This window comes from Cuculus canorus, chromosome 8 (assembly GCF_017976375.1).
Source record: "Cuculus canorus isolate bCucCan1 chromosome 8, bCucCan1.pri, whole genome shotgun sequence".
NCBI classification, from domain to species: Eukaryota; Metazoa; Chordata; class Aves; order Cuculiformes; family Cuculidae; genus Cuculus; species Cuculus canorus.
The window spans coordinates 32,845,985-32,869,296 of record NC_071408.1 but is presented as its reverse complement, the minus strand read 5'-3'; the positions used below and the strand labels follow the sequence as shown (position 1 = coordinate 32,869,296).

General features: G+C 44.4%; 1 long non-coding RNA gene across 1 annotated transcript in view; it reads right to left on the bottom strand.

The window, feature by feature from the left end:
* Positions 1-23,312, bottom strand: part of LOC128852927 (uncharacterized) — a 63,401-nt gene that overhangs the window by 24,048 nt on the left and 16,041 nt on the right. The window contains exons 7-10 of the long non-coding RNA XR_008451060.1: positions 12,389-12,479; positions 12,133-12,269; positions 10,415-10,621; positions 2,702-2,815 (exon numbers count right to left, since the gene is read on the bottom strand). This is a non-coding gene — a long non-coding RNA (uncharacterized LOC128852927). The remainder of the gene's footprint in view (positions 1-2,701; positions 2,816-10,414; positions 10,622-12,132; positions 12,270-12,388; positions 12,480-23,312) is intronic.

Sequence of the window (23,312 nt, the reverse complement as noted above, 5' to 3'; positions counted from 1 at the left end):
AAATTCAATGCAGCTCAAACACCAGTGTTTCTTAAAAACCAACTGTTTCAACTTATCCTTTCAATTTTTGACAGAAAATTAATCCAAAAGGCGCCTACCCCTACCATGGCAGAAGCAGGATGAGAAATAAAGGGGAGGACTACGGAAAGCTTACTCCATGCTTAAGAGTAGAAAACAAGTTTGTTTTCCAGCACATCTGTTTCACGGCGCATTGTTACTGCAATATGAATACTTGGAACTGCAGGATTTTCCTGTCAGCTTTGACCAGGGTCTGTGCTTGACAGGGCTGAGTGCCGTGGTCTGAAACAAGACGATCGCTAAAGGAACCGTTCGCATCACCACTGAGAATGCACAGCGACAAGATCTCAGACCGAGCCTTTCCATAGAAAGTCCAAACATAAAGCAGGGAAACTAAACTTGGTCTTGGGAAGCAGAGATTCTTTGTCCCCTGCATGATCTCAGACAACATATTTCCTCTCTCCAAGCCTCAATTTTTCCCTGAAATTGGGATTGACAGCTTCCTGTCTTCTCTCTCTGGACTCGTGGCTTTTTTGGCTGGTGGCTGTTCCTGATTACGGGTAGGTCTGATGACTGTGAGCCTGACCTCCAGGAGGCCTCTGGACACTTCTACATTATATTTGATAATGAAGCCTCCTGTCTTATCCAATCAAGACCAAACAAAAGTAAGTCAGAGCAGAGGAAACTGGCTCAGCACAAAATGGCAGCCTCAGTGGAGGAAAGTCAGAGCCATTAGCTATTGACTACTATAGAAATACTCAAACTGCATGAGGGATTTCTTTTTTTTAATTGCTATTTAGGGATTTAAATGAGATTTTTAAAAAGAAAGAAAGACAGAATGTTTAGTCTACAATCACTCTTTGCTGCCAATACAGGCTATCATATAAATTACTTAGACACTTTTAAAAATACATTATTTACTCAATAACCCATAATGGGTCCAGAGCTCCTTTTACACGCTATTATAGAAGTACATAATTGCTGAATTTTCAAATGGATATTTCTTCTAGGCAATAGTCTGTAATGGCTCCTTCAAAGCTCTTAGGCTTTTATCACATGAAGGCCTAAGTAGAAAATGTTTAGTTCACTGATCACTGACCTAATAGAGAGCAACAGCTTCTCTGGAACAACTCTTGTCTTCTAGGGCAGATGATGTATGAATGACACTTTAAAAAATTCTTGGAAGTATGTGCTAGGGAAAAATTACCGTTCACGTGCAAAGAAAATACTGCTGATGAGATACTCTGATTTTTTTTTTGTTTAGGTTTGCTTGGTGTAGGATTTTAGGTTCTGTGCAAGCCCAAGAACAAAAGAAAACAGTGGAGTTTGCATATGAAATGAGAACACGGTGGAGGGCCCATTTGGATAAATGAGAGACATTTCCATGTTCTCAAAGGTTATTCAGCGCAATTAAAAATTGTCTCAAAAGAAAAGGCAGGTATTTGGCACGCATTACAATGTAAGAAGCTGAATTCTGAAATCAGGGATGTAAAGGATGCTGCAGTGGGGCAAATCAAATCAATTAAAATTGTACTGAACACAGAAACCCCACAGGTCTATCCTGAGTGCGATCCAGAAAGGAAAACGGCACCTTGACGTGTTTTCAGTGCTACTGCTACGAATCTCACAATTACTGAGTTGCTACTCCCTGCTTAGGTATAGCTTTGAAGCTTGCTGCTTCCATTTCAGACATGAAGGAAGATTCAGGATCCTTCATGTAAGAAAACACATTTTCTCTCCCCGCAGACTTTGAGGAGTAAAGCCCAAGGAGGCACTACTGCCAACTGCACATCAGCTGAGTCTGACTGCAGGACCAGAGAGGGTGGACGTGAGCTGGGGGCAGAGTCAAGCAGAGACCCACGGAGAAGCTGAAGGATACCTTCAGCTCTGAGACTGATGGGCCAGGGGAGAGCTCGTTGCTGGGTGGCACGGACCCTACCTGGGTTTGGGGCTGATGGTAAGGGAAGTACAGCTCACCAAAGGAGGCTACAGAACAGTGAGCTTAGAAGCTGGATGTGATCTTAACAACTTGTGCCATCAAAGCAGACCAGCTACTTCCAGCACAGCACTGGTTTGTATCTGACTTGACATGAGAAGCTCTGCTATGCCTTTTCTCGGTAGATTTCTCCAGCCTAGTAAGGCTGCCTGGGACTTCTAGTATTCTGGCATGATTAACAGAAAGAAACACGGTTGCTGGCAATTCTAATAGTTCCTTCTGTTTGATGCATCTGATCGAAGAGGAACTGAAATCACAGCCCAATATGCAACCAGGCTGCACCAGTTAGCCTCATCATGCAAATGAGGCACACTTGCAGGCGAACTTATTAGAGATCAAATAGTTTTAGGCACCAAGGATAATGAAGGCAGAGCGCTTATGTTGCAACAGTCAGAGCTGGAATTTAATCATGTTGATATCTACTGCAGCAGCGAACAAACACAGCAACAGCCACAAAAATCAAACCGTTAGAATGAAAGGAAGGTACAAACCAGACAAATAATAACAATAAAAAAAGACTCAAACCAAGAAACTCAATGGTTTCAAGAAAGAATAATCTTGCAAGTCAGACCTGGAAAGACTTTGAGCTTTGCTCCTTTCAGCTGAGCAGCTGGAAAAGTTGGGGTTGCAAGGAGAATCTGGTGGGGTGTCGCTGTCTCTTCCAAGAGAGAAAAGGCTCCTACATACCTGTGGTGATGATCCTGCAGAGGGAGAGGACAATGCTCCACAGGGTGATGCTTGGACATCAGCCACGAGGTGCAACATAGCCCATGCTGGGAAACAGCATCTCCTAGGTTAGAACTCAGAAAGAAAAAGAGAAACAGCCTCTTGGAAGCTTTTTATAGTTGTATAGAAGTTATACAACTGACAGGCTGGATTAGCAATCTGGTAGACATTAAGAATAAATAAATCCTGCAGAGGCATTAGCCCTTTCTGTCTCAATAAACCCCTCACACGCTCCCACCATCCTTTATGCAAACACCTGGGGAGGCTCGGAGTAGACCCACAAAGGTTTCCTTGTTTTAAGGAGCAAAGATGAGATCCAGCAGGTGAAAGCTACAAAATGGAAACATTTAGATTCCTTTTGGCAGACAGAAATGGCTAAAAATACTGTTTGGCATTTCTTCTAATACCAATTGGTAGTAGAAGAGTTCCAAAGATGTCAACAGGAAGCCCTAGAGGTTAGAGGGGATGATGTAACCCGCATGTGACATAATGCTCGGCGTAGCGATTTCCTGGAATTGATTAGTGCCATTCATGATAACAGCAGCCAGCGAGAGTGTGAGGACTGGGTGAAGGCCCAGGCAGCCGTCAGGCGCTGGATATTTTTCTTTCCCTTTTTAACGCCATGTCTGGTCTCATTGTTGCAGCCGTATAATACAATAACCGCGTGGTGTTCCCATGCAGCTTCGTCTGGGAAGACTTTGAAGCAGCACACGCGCAGCTACTCCCACGCAAAAGGTCGTAGAGACAACTGGAGAGGTGGAAGGACAATGAGGACTTTAGGGTCCTCCTTCCTCTAGAATATCCTCCCCTCCATTCCCCTCTTATCCCTTGAAGTATGAGTCAGGTCGTCCTCATCAGCACGTTGGTTTATGCCTAGTCTATATACAAAAGCTATGAAGTGCCGTCTATATTTAACGGAGGCCTCTGATCTCGGTGAGTGGGTGGAAATTGACAGCGAGTGGCATGGATGCTGACAATGGGACACCAACTCTGTGGCATTCTTAAAACTTTTAATTGCATTTTAAAGTAATGTAGCAAGGCAATGTTTAACGAGGACTTTGTTTAGGAAATTCTGACTTTCTAAGCTAATTAAAGAGAAGGCAGGGTTACTGCGCTAGGGCAACAAATCCAGGCTGCCGTGTGTCTATAGGACACGTAGCTCACATTCAATTGGCAGTCTTGCAAATCTCCAGCCAGGCAACATGAATGATGGTTTTGGGGATTTTTTGACTGGAAAATAAATTATTATTATCATCATCATTATGTTACTAGAAAAAAAAAGTAAAGGATGGGCAAGTAGTTTTTTGCCAGGGCTGGTAAATTTTCATGACACTTCTTGCAAAGCTGTCATATGGCTGGGTTAGATGAAACTGGAAGGCTTTATGCGCGTAGCATTTAACTTTAAACATTCTTCATGGAAAGTTACACGGCACATAATTTACATATTCAATACCAGTGACAATTTACTTCTCCCATCTGAGCAGGGCTTTCAACTATGCCACTTGAACTAAATTAATAAACAGTAATTAGAGAATGTTGTGCGAGCGAGCTGTTGATGTTGAGAAGATTCTAATCAACACCTTCTTTTAAGGGCCAATTAAAGCTGAATGTATGCAATATAAACATCTTCTTGTATTTAGACATGAACTGGCGAACAAGGTAAAAAATAAAAATCAGAACAATTACAGCAGGTTAGAGATGATCTAATGGAATGATATATCTTCATTAATGGTGAAAGCAGCAGTAATTTCTAAAAACCACTGGCCACTTTCCGTGGTGAAGCACTAGCAGCTCGGGCAAGTTAATTCTGATGAGGGTAAACCTTCATGCTTTTGTTGACAGGCTTTTCTCTGAAAGCAGCCCTGCATCTGCCTCCAATTTCCACTGCAGTATTCACCTGTCTGCAAGAGAATTCTGCATCTAAAGTGAGTCCAGAGCTGCAGTAGAAAGAATGCTTCCCTGGGGGCAGGCAGTAAAGGCGAACCTACCCATCCCATTAATGCTGCCTCATAGCAGAGCGAGAGGCTCACTGGCAGGTGATCCGGGGGAGGGTTTGCACAGCACAGCCCTATACGAACACAAGGATGAGCCTGAGTGAGGGTTAAAGCCACCCCAAATTGTCACACATCTGTTACTGGGGAAGAGTGATGCAGGGGCAGAGCAGGTAACGAACTTGTACCTGTTGCCCATGTGGACTCTTTCACCCCACCGGAAACATAAAGTGGTTCGTTCCTGAAAGGTGAATTTAAGACAACCCTTGTTTCCAAAATTCCTGAAGGACAGAGGAAAGGCCATCTCTGATTTAAACAGGGATGATCCTTAGTGTACCAAAGGGAGCCTGAAAAAGCAACACAGACTTATGCATTACCATTATGAACTGTCAGTAAGTTAAAAATAAGCATAACTCCATCCAAACCACAGCTCACTGCTTCCTAAAGCCCATCTAGAAAAAAAAAAATAATCATTTAAGCTGGTGCAATGAAGCACATGCAAAATTTGTCCTCCAAGTTAGAAGTTACAACAGGCTAATAAAGGTAAGGGAAACATCTGTTCCAATACTGCACCACTATCATTTGGAGAAAATGACTGCATCACTTATGGCCATTTGGTATCCAGAAATACCACCACCATAATGGGATGTTGTCACCTCAGGCTCTGCTGAGATCTACAGGAATTTTACTTGTTTAAGAAATATAGGATTAGGCACATGATCCGTGTTTCTTCCCTTTGAAAATAAGCATTTCCACTTACCATTTCCACTGGGGTGTGAGATCTTTATCTCACGACAGTATTTGGTTCCACTGGTGTTATGTCCTGATTAGCTATTTAAAAATATATGTAAGAGTGGAGGTGACAAGTGGACTTGTAAACCTGGCAGATCGAATGTGTTCTTACAAGCTCTTCTAATCCAAACCATTGAAAACACCTTAGCAAGGCCAAGCGAGCCCTTCAAAGAACAACACAGCAGAAGCCTCTCGTCTCGAACTCCAGGACACAGCAGAAGGGCTCTTGCACCTGGAGCAAAGCCCTTGGGCAGGGGAGGGGAGTGGGAGCAGGGAGGAGTGGGAAGCGCACGCAGAATAGGAAACCAGCCCCAAGAAGGGGAGCACCATCGGAAGGCTGACAGCCTCTCCAGCGTGGTCAGCCCTACGGTACAGCAGCACCAAGGCGCTTGGTGCAGGAGTTCGGGGACTTCTGAAAAGCCAAGCACAGAGAGGTTTACCAGGAATGAGAACAGGCGAGTAATACCAAGGGAAAAGATCTAACAACCCATATTCAATATCCTCTGCACTGTTTCTATATCCTGAACGATTACTGCATTTATAGGCAAAAAATCATAGAAGTTTTCTCCAAGTTGCTTCCTAATATACGAGCGGGTTTGGGATTTCAGTCTGTGGCACAGTAAGAATTAGGAAGATGGGTATTCATTTTTTCTTCCAAGACCTAGGTTTAATGCCTAACAAACTCTCTTTGAAGAAACTAGGACACAAATATACAGGACGGGTCATTTTGGAGGTTCTCAGACACATGCAGGAAGCACCCCCTCAGCAGCAGTATTCTAACCTTCAGCAGGGCTACGAACTATGATTTGTTTCTGTTTCTGAGTCGTTTTTAAACCTCAGTTCAGTAAATGCGTTGGTGATTTTCAGGGTGTTTTGAACAGTGGAAGGCAGCAAAGTAAATGTCTGAAGAATACTGATAGCATGAGACAGGCTCTAAAGTGCCATTTACTCCAATGTTTGCAGTTCGGTTCAACATGGAACATGCAATATGACTTTTATTCTGATCAGATGGAATTTTTAGGCCTGAATTTGCTTGCAATAACCATGGCCTATCATGACAAACAGGGAGCTGTGGAGGAAAAAACTGGTGTAAGCAGGAAGGGAATGAGTCTACATTAATGACCTTTATGGATTTTTTGTTTTCCATTGGAAGTTCTCTCCTGCACAAAGTCGCATCCGTCCTTTTTAAACACCTCTTCAAGTCCATTTGGTGAATAAATTAAATGAAATCCCACACTTGCTCTTAACACTTTTTAAACGCAAGCCAAGCCTTTTGGCTTTTCATACCTGGACATCTAATTTTTTAAGATGCTCTTGGATAATCTCTCTCTCTTGCACAGGCTGGTGCTTTGGCCCATATGCACCCCGTGCGCTCCCCGAGGCTCATGCAGAACTGCAATGGATGATTAGTCCAATTGAGTCTCCAGCAAATTCAATGCCTTATGCAAGAGTAGATGGGGCACAGTATGTAATTTCAGCTTTTTTTTTTGTAAGGGTTTTAAATCCTTCCATGGACTAAATAATTTTATCAGTTTCTCTCTCTTTCTTTCTTCCTTTTTTTTTTTTAAAAAAAAAATTTGTCCCATTAAACTACAGAACTGGAACATATTCATGAATAGTTTCTTTCTGCTTTAACTCAAGGAGTTCCTGACATAACAAAAACCTGGTAATTAACTGGCTTGAAGACTTTTACAATAGCCTCTTTAAATAAGCCCTACTATGCGGCACTTGCAGGACTGACTCTGCATTGCTGATACCACTGCAACGCACCCTCTGTTGAACTCTACCTCAGCATCACAGCAGAGGGGGTTGGATCCAGGTAATCTTCAAGGGCCCTTTCAATCCAAACCATTCCATGATTCTATGATCAGTTCTTGGCTGTTTTATCTACCACTCACCTCCTTGGAAACCCCGAAGTCCTCCAAGATTTCTCTGTGTGGCAAAGGTGAAACAGCTTCTCCGCGATGGGTCCCTGCTCTCAGCCCATGTATAGAATCATAGATTCATGGAATGGTTTGGGTCGGAAGGGAGTGCAAAGCCCATCCAGTCCCACCCCCTGCCATGGGCAGGGACACCTCCCACGGGATCAGGGGCTCCAAGGTCCATCCAACCTGGCCTGGAACCCCTCCAGGGATGGGGCAGCCACCACTGCTCTGGGCACCCTGGGCCAGGGCCTCACCACCCTCATCGTGAAGAATTTCTTCCTAATGTCTAACCTAAATCTTTCCCCTTCCAATTTAAAGCCATTCCCCTCTGTCCTGTCACTCCAGGCCCTTGGAAAAAGCCTCTCGCCAGCTTTCTTAGAGGCCCCCTTCAGGTTCTGGAAGGTTGCTGGCTTCGTGCTCTTTCCTCAAACACTCTGGTGTCAGTGCAGCACTTACCACCAGCTAAGGACCAAGTGCTGGGTGTCCAGCGAGGCTGGAGCTCAGCCTCTCCTCCACGCTGGTGTCCCAGGCTGTTCTGTGCTGTTGGTGCCGATGTATTTTGGCACATTTTGGCAATCCCCACTACCTTCCCCGTGCTCCACACCTACTCAGAGCAGGGAGGGGCTCTTCCTGGGAGAAGAACCAGGCTCCAGTTTTTCAGATTTCACTCAGCAGCGTGTGATTTGCAGCTCCCGCTGCATGTTGGCTCTAAGCGTAGTCGGTTTTGCCTACTCATGCTGATCTCCCCTGGTTACAATACATTCTGTTTCTGATGAAAATATTACCCTGAGTGTTTCTCAGGCTCCACCATACTTTTATGCTTCCTGCTATCTAGCGCAACCCGCATTGTTGCAGTTCCTAATATTTTGCATCATTTGCACATCTAGCAATTTAGTTTGTACATAGCATGAAAGAAAATATTAATGTTTATCTTCCCCCAGTGCTCCAGACAGATTGGTTTACTGTGGAACAATTACATACATATGTGCTAGCCTATATTTCTTGTAAAATCAAATCATGCAAGGATGCCTCAGCCAGAACAAGCCATAAAGCTAGACAAGGCATGGAAAAAACCCATCCCCAAATATGTACTGCTTAAATTACATAACTATAAAAAATAAAGCAAAATTGAAAAGGGCAAAGGAGACAAAATGTAAACACAAGCTTTTATACGCTCTATGTAATATAGAATGATTGTCATTTTGACGTGCTGGGATCATGAGCTGCCAGTGTGGTTCAGGAAAGAAGGGGATATCTCCAGAATTACGGCAATGCCGCTTGCTCGCATCAAAGCCGGTTACGAGATCTACGCCTGTGGTTGCCAGGTCTAACTGCCTGTTTGGAAACTAAACCAGGACAAATAATTTCCTAAGCAACTGTGAAGTGTCCAGAAATATTGTGAGTGATCAAAACCCCCTTTGGAAACACAGCCCTTTCAGTGGGCGCTTGCAATCACCTCCCTTGGTGCCTCGGTGCAGCCGAAAGCCCCCCAAAACCTGCTGCGCTCAGGCCTTCTGCAGGACATCAATGAGGCGATTGTAACACACCGCTAAGTTGATTTTGCGCCTTTGAAAAATCTCCTCCCTAACACAAATACTCCATCACTGTCAGCCGAACACGTTTAACTTTTGAATTAATGTTATTTTCAAGAGGTCAGACATGTGACAGTAACAACAGCCTTTTGCCAAGCCATGCATTTCGGGTCTGCAGCTGAATTTCCCCAGAGCCCAGTACAGTTTAAATACGAGTAACTGACTCTGGTTCATCGCTAATGCAAAACTTCTGTTCTCCGGACTCCTTCAGGGCTGTGCTCACGGCTTCCATCCGCACACAGGCATGGGGAGGCAGAGCCACTCGGTGCCCTCTCCCGCCTAGCAGGTCAGTGGGACCGAACAGCCAGCAGCTAAGAGTAACAGCAGTCAGTTTTCCTCCCATTTTGTCCCCATCCCAAAGACTGCTGGGTGTTCCAGCAGAGCTTTAGATCATAGCCACATGGCGTGAAAAAACCTCACGCCTCCATCAAGGGCCACAGCTGTGAGGTTGTGCTGGGACAGAGGCACCTCTGGTGTGGCTGCTGGTCTGCCTGGTGCTCATGGGGTGGTGCAGAGGAGGGAAAGCCTCTGGCAAGAGGACAAGTGGATGCCTACACTCATGGCTTGGCTTTGACAGAGGAAGGGGAAGCTGGTCTCCACTCTAAGGACAGTCTATTTCACATTACATTGCAATTGTATGGAATTGCAGCGAGGTGGGTGTTGGTCTCTTCTCCCAAGTAACAAATGATACGATGAGAGGAAATGGCCTCAAGTTGCACCAGAGGAGACTTAGATCAGATATTAGGAAAAATTTCTTTACTGAAAGAGCAGTGAAGTATTGGAACAGGCTGCCCACGGCAACAGTGGGGTCTCCATCCCTGGTGGGGTTCAAAAGGCGTGCAGATGTGGCACCAGGGGACATGGTTTAGTGGGCACGGTGGTGTTGGGCTGATGGTGGGACTGGATGAGCTTAGAGGTCTTTTCCAGCCTTAATGATTCTATGAAATACTGGATCAGTGCTCTGTGCAGTGCCTTTTGGTGGTTGTACAGATCTAGGACATTCAGAAGTATTTCAGTAAGTGTTATTTGTGGAGGCACATGCAGTTGGAAGGTGTCTATGCTCTGTGTTTGGTGGAAAGAAGGAACATGCCTGCCCCGCCGCAGCAGTTCTTGTAGCTCTGGCAGCTATCGGTTGGTTGCAGTGGATGTTGGGACAGGTGTGGTGTGCGTGTGGTGCCACAGCCTACCCCCGTGACAAGGAAAGTTGCAGATTTCTGCAGTACTGAGAGCAAGCCTGCTCTCACCGATTTAACTATTAACAATAGCAAGCAACACTGCATAAACATTGCCATTAGTTTTCCCCATGCAGTAACGCTATAAATCCCACTCTGCTGAGAGAACTTTGTGGGCCACAGATCCCCTCGCTGAACCTACCTCCAGGCAGCTGTACACGGCCAAATCCCTTTCTCTCTGTCTCTCAGCACAGGTGGGTCCAGGTCTTCTGTCAGTTAATTTTTATTTCCCAGCCTGCTTTGTAACTCAGATAGTGTTTTGGTTCACTTGGTTGGCACGAAGTCTTTTCACCACACCCTTGTCTCCTCAGACAAACAACCTCTTCTCTCACCTCTGGCACAGCTAAACCTAGTGAGTAAGAAGAAACAGTAGTTAAGAAGGATAAATAAAGCCACCCTGAAGAAATCCCTTCCCAAAGCAAGATGGACGGGCATCATCTACCTGGAGGGTGTTGCTGCTAAACACAGGAGGGATAAATCGGACACGTCAGGTGCACTAGGACACCCGACAAACAGGGAATGATGCTGCTTGAAACTGTGGTTTTATCTCTGCTCGTTTGGATCAAACACTTGTAATAGCTATGGATTAATTTCCTTCCCATAGTCAAAACAATAAAAGGCAGGCACCATTTTATTAATTTCCAAACCAGCGTCAGATAAGCAGAATTGCATTTAAAGGAGTAAACACCCTGCCATAGAATTGGAGGATGTGTAAGCGTTTGGGGCTTTTTTCCTGTGTCTATAAAAGGGGAAGGTTTTTAGCATTATGAATAGATTTAATTTTTTTTTTTAAGTTGTGCTACAAAGCACTGATAAGGCAATGGGAAAGCAGCGGAGATTGAGGCAGAGCAGGAAGAAATACCACCCATATTAGGAGACAGCCACTTACTGAGTCGCTGCCATTTGAATAAAGATGCCATTGTTCGGCCAGAAGAATGCACATATTCACAGGCCCAGCACAGAATAGCTCAGTGTATCTAGAACTCCAGAAGTGTCCAAATTACAGCCCCAGGGCCAAAACTGCCCTTGAGTCTTTCTGAAGAATGACCCTCTGCTTAATTAATCAGCGCTTTAGCTGTGAGTGATCCCAGGACACACTTTTCTCAGGCCTTTTTCTTAGCCCTGCTTGTTCAGAACAAACCTCTAAATGTTCTCTGGCTGATTTTTGACCGTTTTTTTCCCCTTTCAAGATTATTATTTCCTGTTTTACTGTGAAAGCTCATTAGAAACGAAGAACAGCATCTAGATGATCTCAGTTCAGTTTACTTGGATAGGGAATGACTGACTCGGGATGGAGAGACACTGGCTCCCTTTTAAGGCCAACCAAGAAAGGTTAAGTCTACAGACTCCCAGAATATCGCTACTGCAATTTTCTTTCCATCATCTAGTTCCAACTGCCGTGCCATGGGCAGGGACACCTCCCACTGGCTCAGGCTGCCCAAGGCCCATCCAACCTGGCCTTGAACCCCTCCAGGGATGGGACAGCCACAGCTTCCCTGGGCAACCTGGGCCAGGGCCTCACCGCTCTCATCATGAAGAAATTCTTCCTTACATCTAGTCTAAATGTGTCCCTCTCCAGTTTACACCCATTCCCCCTCATCTTATCCCCACAAGCCTTTGTTAACAGTCCCTCCCCAGCTTTTTTGTAGCCCCTTCAGGTACTGAAAGGTCACTATAAGATCTCTTGGGAGCCTTCTCTTCTCCAGGCTGAACCACCCCAACTCTCTCAGCCTGTCCTCATATGGGAGGTGCTCCAGCCCCTCTGATCACTCTTTGTGGCAACCCCAAGGCAGAAGAGGAGGAGAAAGACTCTGTAGTTGCACCAGTCCTTCCCACCACCTTTCGCCACTCCAAACTTACCTTTGTCCTGGAGCCGTGGGAGGAGGAGTGGTATAGGTGGGAGTTGGGCTCTCAGAGTCTTGCTGCTCTGAAGAAACATATGCTGACCGTGTTTTCATACTCTTCCTTCTACATTTTCCATTCTGGGCTTTGTGGTCCTGCTAGCAAACAGGGCAGTACATTTCTGCATAGATTTCCACGCACCTGTGAGCCAGCTTTACAGCTATGAAAACTGCTAAGTCACTTCTCTCAAAAACATATTCAACGTGTTACTTACCCAGTTCCTGCTGTTTGAGGGGGTTTCTGCTTCTCAGTCCATGTGCGCTGTGACCTCTCTATTGATGTGAATCCACTTGGGTGCTTCTTTTCTTTAAAAAAATGTGAAATCCAATAGGGTTAGAAGCTTTTAAAAATTCTGGTATTAATGAGTAGAGAAGAATAGTCATTGGACGCAAAAAGGAAGCACTGTAACATTATTCCCATGTCCTTATAAAGAGTTGCATCCTTATATAAGAAGCTACTGGATGCCCCACGTAACTCAGTGACACCTCTTGATTATAGACATGAATAGTGCCCTGTCCTCACTTTGGTTCCCAGCACAGCACTGGAGACATAGCCCCGATATTCAGCAGGTTCTGCAGATCTAGCTTTACACTGAAGGCTGAATATCATAAAGGATAAGTTAGCTTTGATCCCCTCCCTATGATAGGCAAATTAAACCTGCCTGAAGTTCTATATGCATTATTATCTGCAGGAAGTGATTTTTATTGATCATAGCTGGGTGTACATGTTCAACAGTCAGACTCATACTATTTTTTAAAACCCCTGTTCTATCTCAAAATAATCACGGTAGAAACTCTCCATTGCCTTAACACTTTAAGTTAAAAGGGAACAAATAGCTCCTCGGAGAAGTACTTTGTCCTTTTGGTGAGCTTCTAAAAGTACCTTAGAAGTAGGTATGAAAATGATAGAATTGTTAAGGTTGGAAAAGACCTCTAACCTCACCCAGTCCAATCGTCAGCCCAACCCTCTCTGTGCCTACGAAACCATGTCGCTAAGTGCTATGTCTACATGCGTTTTGAACCCCTCCAGGGATGGAGACTCCACCACTTCCCTGGGAATACTTTCATCATAGCGATTGTCTGTGTGCAGTCCATCCATGTAAACACAGTGTTTCGGGAACAAGAGAAAGGAGAGGAACAAAGTCTCAAAATTCAGAGCAAGTTGTTCATTTATGACATTCATTCAGAATTTACCCTTTTGAAAGATTTTTAAATCCGAGTCACCAATAAATGGATGTGGGAAATGTGATCACCCTCTCTGGGTCTCCTCCTTGAAACCTTTGGAAAGGTTGGCCGCTTCGACCACCGTTGCATTTGGAGGTTGTGTACGTTGCAGTCACACAGGGCTCTCACCAGTATCACAGAGTACGTCCCTACCGATGCCTCCAGCGAGGTGCCAGGCCGCCCCCACCTCCGAGGAACCCTATTAGACACCAGAGAGTCTACCCACAGCATCCGAACACACCAGGAACCAGGCTGCCCTAGTTCTGCTGCTCACACAGTAACTTGTTTTTCCTTTTATAATTATGTCTTAATCATTCTTTATGCTGAAATAATCATAACATATTTACAACCAGGCTCTATTTTAATTTTTGCCTTCAGATCACTCTCTGGGTGGCCTCATACTGCCACTTCCAGCCCAAATGACACCCTTCCTATCAAAGCCAATTTGGGATTTCTTTTCTCAGACACGAGTTTGCAAGGTATTTCTGTCAAATGACTTACTCGAGTTCAGATGTTACAAACAGACCTGCTGGTGTAAAGAGGCAGAGCAGCCGCTCTGGATCTGACCCAACACGTATTGAGTTTCTCGTTGCTGTGTTCTGTAACTCTAGAACAAAACCTCAGTTGTGTAGCGTGGCTTCATAACCCGACAGACACGACGCTTGCCAGCTCGCTCCAGTTGTGCCTCGCACTTGTAGTACACATGAATACTTACTGGCCGGTAACCACCAGCATCATCTTTCCAAACATCATTAGCTTTTTTTTTTTGTGGCTATCGCTGCTTTTTCTTTTCTGATACAACTTTTCCTTCATCTGGCGTGGCTTTTCCAAACTACTTGTGAATATTTGGAAAAATGCATTAGCTTCACATTGCTCTTAAGACTAGTTTCATCTTGACATGCTGATTTGCATATATACAACCTTAGAGCAGCTTCCAGTGCTGAAAGGGGCTCCAGGAAAGCTCAGGAGGGGCTCTGGATCAGGGAGTGCAGGGAGAAGACAAGAGGGAATGGTTTTCAGCTGAAAGAGGGGAGACTGAGATGAGACCAGAGGCATAAATGTTTTGCTGTGAGGGTGGGGAGGCCCTGGCCCAGGGTGCCCAGAGCAGCGGTGGCTGCCCCATCCCTGGAGGGGTTCCAGGCCAGGTTGGATGGGGCTTGGAGCCCCTGAGCCAGTGGGAGGTGTCCCTGCCCATGGCAGGGGGTGAAAGTAGATGGGCTTTGAGGTCCCTTCCAACACAAACTGCTCCATGATTCTATGATTCATGTTCTACAAGCTTTCCTGCCCCTCGCTTTCTAACCAAACACCTATTTTCTCAAGGCCTTTGCTTCTTTCTGATTCAGGCCTTTGTTAAACACATTTTTTTTTTTTCTTTCAAAAAAAGCGGTTCTATTGCTCATCTATTTTAAAATCATAATTAGCTTAATCTCCTTCCTCATTTCCTAATGGGTCTATTTTCTCTCCAGTATTTCCTTTTCCCCTGACGCACTCAGAACATCTCTCTTGTTTCTTTCTCCTACCCCTTTGGCTAACTGTAACTCATTCTGCCTTAAGCTGGGGAAGGGGAAGACCTTCACAACACAGCGCTTGGAACTTCCACACCATTTTATGCTTTCAAAGTCTTTTGGAGACATCAACTCATTAACTTTCATAACATGCCAATGAGGTAGAGAAGTATTATTAATAGCTTTCTTTTGGTGAGAGAAATGAAGGGGAGGTCCTGAATTATCGATGATGACTGCAGAAGGGCTGCTCCAACGGCCAAAAACCCCATCCGTGTGCTCAGGCAAGTAGAAAACTAAGCCTGCTAGCGAGCACATCATCTGTTACAATGAGCCCAGAGGAAGCCATGAAGATGATCTGAGGGCTGGAGCACCTCCCATATGAGGACAGGCTGAGAGAGTTGGGGTTGTTCAGCCTGGAGAAGAGAAAGCTTCAGACAGAAATTACAGCAGCCTTTGAGTACTGAAAGGGGCTCCAAGAAAGTTGGGGAGTGACTCTTGATCAGGGAGTGCAGGGATAGGGCGAGGGGGAACAGTTTGAAGCTGAAAAAGGGGAGATTGAGATGAGATCATAGGAATAAATAATTCCCTGTGAGCGTGGGGAGGCCCTGGCCCAGGTTGCCCAGGGAAACTGTGGCTGCTCCATCCCTGGAGGGGTTCCAGGCCAGGCTGGATGGGGTTTGGAGCCCCTGATCCAGTGGGAGGTGTCCCTGCCCATGGCAGGAGGTGGGACTGGATGGGCTTTAAGGTCCATTCTGACCCAAACTGTTCTATGATCATCATCAGCAAACTCCAACAGCTGAGCTCAGGGGAGGGAGTGCAAAATCTCTTTCAGCTGCCTTTATTTCCATATATTTCTCAGCTGGAGACTCCATGAAGTTACCCACCTAGGTTCCTTTTTAGTTCTGCTGGTCAAATGTTCCTACATGATATTAATACATCTGGTTAAAAACGCTGTGAGAGAAACAGTGCAATTGTTTGCCTAGAGGATACCTTTAAAAAAACTATTGGCACTTTATACAAGTGCCTTACAAACATCTTTACTCTTTGATAGCCATTACTCTTAGAAAAACAATTTCAAAACCATATGCTCAAGGTGCTTGAACTAAGATTTAACTAGCCCTGTTTACACAGGAACGGATATTCTCATGCAAATACGCCAGCCTGAGCTTCCTGCAATTCTCTTTCGTTTTGTTATACCCACACACCACTATACAGGATCCTCACAGTGTTTCGTAGCTTGCGGTCCATGGACCGCTGATGGGCTACAAGACATTGGGAAGTGGTGGATGAAACAACTGCACATTTTCCAAGGAAGACCGAAAGCCTGAGGATGTTCCAGTGAGCAAAGACGAAGACGTGAAACCAAATTAACAAAGGAACAATCAAGGCCTATCTTAATTTTTAGCAGGTTTGCAAATGAAAAGCATTGTGGTTAGACACGGAACACAGCCTGGGGATATTTTTTCATGATCCTAAACGGTGGTTTAACACTGCTTTGTGTGTCTGGATATCTCAAAACTTACATGATTTCCATGAGACTCTTTCCTCCTGAGCTGGTGTCAGCAACGTCTTCGTCACCCTGGCTTGAACGGTGGTGCGTCACAACACTGCTCACCAACAAGGAGGCCGTAGAGCTACCGCAATCCTGCTGACCAAGGGGATCTTTACTGAGAACTCTGAGGAGTCCCACCCTCTTCCCTCTCTGTCCACGCTGCCCTGCACGCCCCTCTCCCACACGGGCAGGATGTGCTCCCCTGCAGCCAGGCTTTCAGAGGAAGCAAAATCTAGTGCCGTGCTGCAATTTATGGGGCTGGCAGCCAGCAGAGGTGAAGAGCTGCTCTTTTCCTCTCTGCTGGGGGACTTCCCAGGGCTGGAAAGTGAGACATGATGGTCTAGTTACCCCATCTCCAGTGCTTTTTCCAGGAAGCAGGTTAGCACCTTGATGTCCACTTGTGTGTGTGTACAGAGTGGAAAGCAGGAGAAGTATCTGGCCCTTAGAAATGAGTTCTGCTGAGCAGGAGAGGCTCAACACCCAGCCTGCTCAGCGCTTCCAAACCGTGCTGGCCAAGTACCCACTTCAGATGTTTACGGAGGTTGCTTTTGGAGGGCTGCAAGCTTGCATCTGTGTTTCCAGTTCAAGTTCTCTCACAAATTTGAACAAAAAGCTTGTAAAGTTCAGCATCTTCCAAATTGCCCCATATAAGTCACCACTGAAACCATATCCAAATGGCCTTCCCCCCCCCCCCCCCCGCCATACCTTCCACAGAAATGACCTAAACTTTGTCAGGTTCACATGTCCCTAGAGATGATCTCATTTCACTGCTTCAAAAGAGCTTTGGTCTGCACAGCCTGTAGCAGCAAATTTACACTTCAAAAAGCAGACAGCTTTTTCCACATCTTATTCACTTAATGGGTGAGAATGTAAAATTAGTTCCGTTGCTGATGAGGACCTTGAGCCAAATGAAAAGTGTTCATTTGTCAGCACAGACTTACAGCCTGAAACATGATTATATAGCTAATCCAATAATGGGTTTTGATGCTGAGCATTTATTTATATACAGTATGTCTTGTTATCTGTTGATAATCAGGGTCTACAATTTACTCTCTTTTGTGTCATTAGACACAGCAACATCTTCCAGACGTATCACATTTACGTGTCAACATACAAACACACACAAACCCTTTCTGGCCAAAAGAGTCTCTTTGCCTATTTGCTTTGAAACAGCGTTTGAATTTGAGCTTTTTGTAACTTAAAATATTAGTAGCAAATTAATCATTTTAGACTGAGAACCTCTCTGCATCTTAATAGATTAAAATTTGAAACATAAATTTTGGTTCCTTATCTATAACATCATACGAACTGATTTATTCTTTTTTTTTTCCTGATGCGAATACCAATATCTAATTATCTCAGGTATATATTTGTATACATTAAATGGGCCTCATCCAAAAGTATTCCATGGCCCAACGTCAGATGGTATCTTAGACTTTGCGAACCATTTGATGGCTCATAAAATTCATCTTTTACAGAACAGAAAGTAGGTCTAACTTGTTAATGTTAATACGAGCCATAGATCCTACCTCAAGTCCATTAAAATCAAACAGAAAAACAAAGTCGTTTGTTTGCTTTTTCAACTTTTTGACTAATTTCTGTCGCTACCTAATACTCCTGCAGTTGTGGGGATGACTGTAAATATCTTACATTGAATCACTGAGATAGTTTACTCTTCATTTAAATATAGACTACATAAAATTCAAATATTTAAAACGGGGAGGCATTTTAATAGCTATGCCATCGCGTGATACATTGCAACGTTCACCAGATATTAAACAAAAAGGTCTATGGGAAAGTAAACTCACTCCAGTATTAAACTGGGGGTTAATTGCAAACGTGGGGCACACCTGCAAACTCTGCAAACAATCCTGCAACACCACACCAGGCAATTTCTGCACTAAAGCTCTGCCTGCAGAAACACCCAGGAACACCGCAGAGGGCTGGGTGAAAGTCTCCTCTCAATTTGGCAGTCAGGAACCTTTTAGAAGTCAAGCTATTAAGTAAAATTTCCCTTAAAGGGTACTGCAAATCAAGGGTGCAGGTGAGATGCGAAGGATGTCTGAGCCAAACTCAAGCTTTGCCAGCGCCTCTCCTCCAAGCAGGATCCGGCCTCCCTGGGTGCTTTTGTTTAGCTGAAATTTACTCTACAATAAATACTTATATATTGCTGCAACATGATGTTTTATTGGGCTGCACTAGTTTACTAAAAACAGCAGGCTGGTAATAGCAGCGCTTGTGGTTTTGCCTGTAATTCATTTGTGCATGGTAATGCACAGGGAGAGATATGATACAAGATAATAAGGCAAATTAAAAAAACTACTAAACTCGGTACTTGCAATATACAGCATATTAGGACCATGTTCAGGCAGGCTGATTCTTCAGATACTTTTATTTTTTGTTTTACCTCGGCAAGGTAATTCATTAGGTATTCGCTTGGGTAAAGAATAAATGAATATAGCATACATTACATCCTCACTTTAGTCGCAGAAACAAATCTTTCCTGTGCCCGCCAATGTAATCTTCAGAGTTTTCCTTATATATAACACCTCAAGAAAAATGCACCTCGGTAAGATTTACACTTTATTACTCTAATGATTCTACAAACACTGCCACAATGTGATGAAAGGCAAAGCAGTCCTGATCTGATTGAGAGCTAATAAAAATCAGTACTGAAAACTGAAAATAGCACCCTTATCATCTTTCTTTCATTTAGACCTGATTACTAGGGGATTATAATGCAATCACAGCTATGTGTGAGAGGTAGCTATGGGAACCAGTTTTAACTGTTTATCTAGCCAAAGATCTTAATTTAAGTTTGAACACTCTGATTCATTTATATGTAAGACACCAAGGAGACAAAATGCAGAAGAAACAGATGCTCACTTGTTCTTTCCATTTAACTTCATAAGCTACCAGCCAATTTGTCTTTCAGGGACCAAATTAATTTCTGATGACAATGTGAGCAAGTAATAAACTAGGCGTTCCTGTCCTGGGAAACTTGTTAAGGCCATGTAATGTTCTGGAGTTATTTAGAAAAAAACAATTTACTCATAGACTTGCAGGGACATCTGTAACAGAGTTTTCTTTGTCCCTGTGCTGTTACTCATTTCTGGGGGCTTTATGACACCTTTTCCAGAGGTTGATTTGAAAAAGTTCAAAAGGAAACATATTGGCCATTATTTCTTTCCTGTGGGGTATTTTTTTAGACTGCTCTTTTTTTCCCCCCCTTCATATTCACGAATCACGCAGACCTCAACTTGCTTTGCTACTTCCACCCAGCCAAAGCAACCACCAGCCAGAAAGCCTAACAAAATGAATCAAAAATCATCTGGGGAAAAGAGTTTGTCAGAAATTTCGAGGGAAGCACACACACCTGCAAACGTGCAACAGAGCGCTGCGGAAGTCTGTTCCGCATTGAGATGGAAGGAGCTCTGCCCATTAATGCTGTCAACTCTGCTGAGCCACCATCATTAGCAGGGGAAAAAACTACCAAAATGAGGTGGGGAGAGAGAAAAAGAGCGCAAGATCCAGCCTAGGAGCTTGCCTTTTCATTACGGGCTGCGTCTACATGCTCCTGCATCACTAACTGAACCAAATATCTTTCATTATCTTTGCTGGTGCTATTTCCCCGTCCCGGTATTTATTTCACATGTCCAGCTCTTTACTCTGGCAACACTTTTCTATCATTTGGCTTGTTCATTGGGAGTTTCTCCCTCCACATCTGAGGTTTTCTCCTAAGTAAATTCCTACAGTCTAATGCCTGTCCATTAGCACATCGAAAATCGCTCTGTCTGCCGCGCGTAACGTTCGTTTACAGCTTATGTGCTTCACACCAATGTTCCTTTTCCAGCAGTTCTTTTGAAGAAAGTTTAAAGTAAGTTGCAAAATGTTTCTTTTTCATCTAAACAGGGAAATGAATTTAAGAAAAGGAAGAGAAGAGCCTGAAGGTTTAGCTCTTTCAAATTTTAAGCAGAATTCAAAACACTGTTGGAACACATCTGTCAGAGAAAGCACGAGAGCACCTGCATTTTAAGAGTGAATCTCTTCCCTAACTCCTTCCTTGATAATAGCCTGCACAAACAGCACCTTTAAACCACATCAATCCCAGACGCTTTCCATCCATCCATCCAATTATTATTTCCCTTGGCACTGAAGTGCAACTGCCTCCAGACTGCAGCTTCTCGGCAACGTGCAGCCCACTGTATGGCACCACAGCTCGCAAGAAGCCGTGATTAAAACTATTCGGTTGAAATGATAAAACAAGGGGAATTTTGAACAGGTAGTTCAAACTGGAACCGAGCCTGGATACCGCACAGAGCAATACTAACTCGTGATGTAAAGGCCAGATGGTTTGAAATATAAATTATAAGAATGAATTTTGGAGAGGAAAAACCAAGAATTCAAAGAATATTTGAAACTTTACCGTGGCTCCTTTTGTGCTGGTGTAGCAGGACCTCACCAGCACCACCCAAGCGCACAGCACGTGGCCTGACTCTGTCTGTAGGGAAGGGTACACCATGGTTCAGCTGCCTCCTGCTCGCTTTCCTTTACCTTCAGTGACTATATTAGTGCTCTGAGACACGTCCACCCGATCTTGGTCACCAGCCGAGCACCAGTAAGGGCATCACCAGCAAGGACCGCTGCAAACTTCTCATCAGCGGGACTCACGGAAAATTTAAATTCAGCTTTAACAGTGATTTAGTTTCATACCACCCTTGCCACACAGCTTTGAAGGCTTGTGTGCGAAGGCAGGATAAATACCGAGGCCATGCAGATGAAAACACAGCATTAATTCATGTCTTAAGAACACAGAGTAAGGAAAGTTCACACACTTTAGAAATAACCACAACATTTTGCAAATGAAATGAGTGCTTGGGAGAGCTGAGAGCAGCCAGTGCTCTGCCATCCTCGTGCAGAGGCAAGCGGGAGCTGGAGCCAGGACATGACAGCAGTGTTCCTTTACGGTGGGAGCTGATGAAATTTCTCACCTGACACTCCACAGGTTTTAGACATATTGATTACTGAGGCAAATTTAATAAAAAAGAATGTAAGGGCATAAAAGAAAGACGGGAAGGTTTGAGTGGGGGAGGTTTGACTGGTTATTCGTGGAGCTCTGCAACAAGTCTGACAATTGGTGTTGGCCTGCTGGGAAGAACAAGTCATCTTGGGAAGAAAGAAAACAGTTTTCAGGGCTGCAGGTATAGCAGAAAGGTGGCTGAGATACAGCTACAGTTTATATAGTATTAATCCTTCACAAAGTAAAATGTTAATTGGCATGCAATTAAGGTGTAAAGTATCCTTACTTAGATTTAGAGGAGATTGAGATGAGATCTTGGGAACAAATGTTTTGCTGTGAGGGTGGGGAGGCCCTGGCCCAGGTTGCCCAGAGCAGTGGTGGCTGCCCCATCCCTGGAGGGGTTCCAGGCCAGGTTGGATGGGGCTTGGAGCCCCTGATCCAGTGGGAGGTGTCCCTGCCCGTGGCAGAGGGTGGGACTGGGTGGGCTTTGAGGTCCCAAACCATTCTATGATTCTATGAATATGATAAAGCACAAATACCCTTAGTCATAAAGGATAAATACTGGGAAAATTAAACATTTCAGTCCCCTTCAGCAGTCACTCGGAGCCCCTGGCAAACAGCGAGAGCAGTTTAAGTTGGGGAAGTGCATAAAGGAGAGATGGGCTGGGAGAATTTGGGAAGACCTGTTCCATGGAATCACGGCTGGCACTTCATTCCCTGCGAAGCTCTCAGACCTGACTCAACACCACAGGGCAAAATTCCTTAGATATATAATTTTAAAATTTGCAACAGCCTGATGATTTACTTTTAAAATGATTTACTTTTAAAATGATTGACTTCTAAAAACTTGCAGATCAGGAAGACGTTAGTAGAACAATGAAAAACTTGGCATCTAAATAACTCTATAATGTATTTCCAAACCCAGATATTTTCCACTCTTCCGCAAAACTCAATATTGTATAATATATTACACATTTCTACGCAGAAAGTTTTACATAACTTACCTCTTTTTCAACGAAGCCGTAAATGTTGGTGTCGGATATCTGAAATGCAATTTTGATTAAGTTCAGAAGTGGGAAAACCACAGCTGGGCTGGAGTCAGGTGAGCCTGAGAAAAGAGAAAGAGCTCACAGGCCTCTCCTTAATGCAAAACGAATCTGTAACACTGCCTCTATGGTATTGAGCCCATGAGTCCAAAGGACAACTGACTCGATTAGGGTGGGAGATGGTGAAGTAAGATGCCCACGCCCTGGCCTAGTTTGGTGTTCCACAGATTGTAACCACCATATTCCTGCTACAACCAAAGCAACGTCAGCTCCCTCAGCAATACAGTAGGGTGCAAAATGACAACAAACAAGGAAACATTTCTTTTTAGCTCAAAAAACCAGTGCAAAAGGCATATGTGAGCTCTATGAGAGCCATGTCACTAATACCTCAGTGAGATGATCCCAGCCTGGGTCACCTCTGGTCTTGGAAGGCATCAATCTTTGGAAGATCAACAGGTGAGCAGATGCTCATCCTCTCTGCAATGCCTCAGTAGAAACCAGGTTTTTGTTTCATGGTGTGTAAAGGCTATGAAATCCATGAAGCTCAGAAATCTCAAGGACTTCAAAATAAATCCACTCCTGTGCAGTGCTAATACAGGAAATTCCAGTGTGAGGGAACACAGCCTCTGTCCAACATACCACAACCAGCAGAAGAATGTGGCTTCAGAGGAAAAAACTTTTAACTGGTTCCTAGTGGGCTCGTTCCTAGGTCGGCTTTGCATTACAGTAGCAAACCCAGGGATCTGTGCAGTTGTGGATGGATTTCTGCCGTCCTGGCCGTGAAAGCAGCGG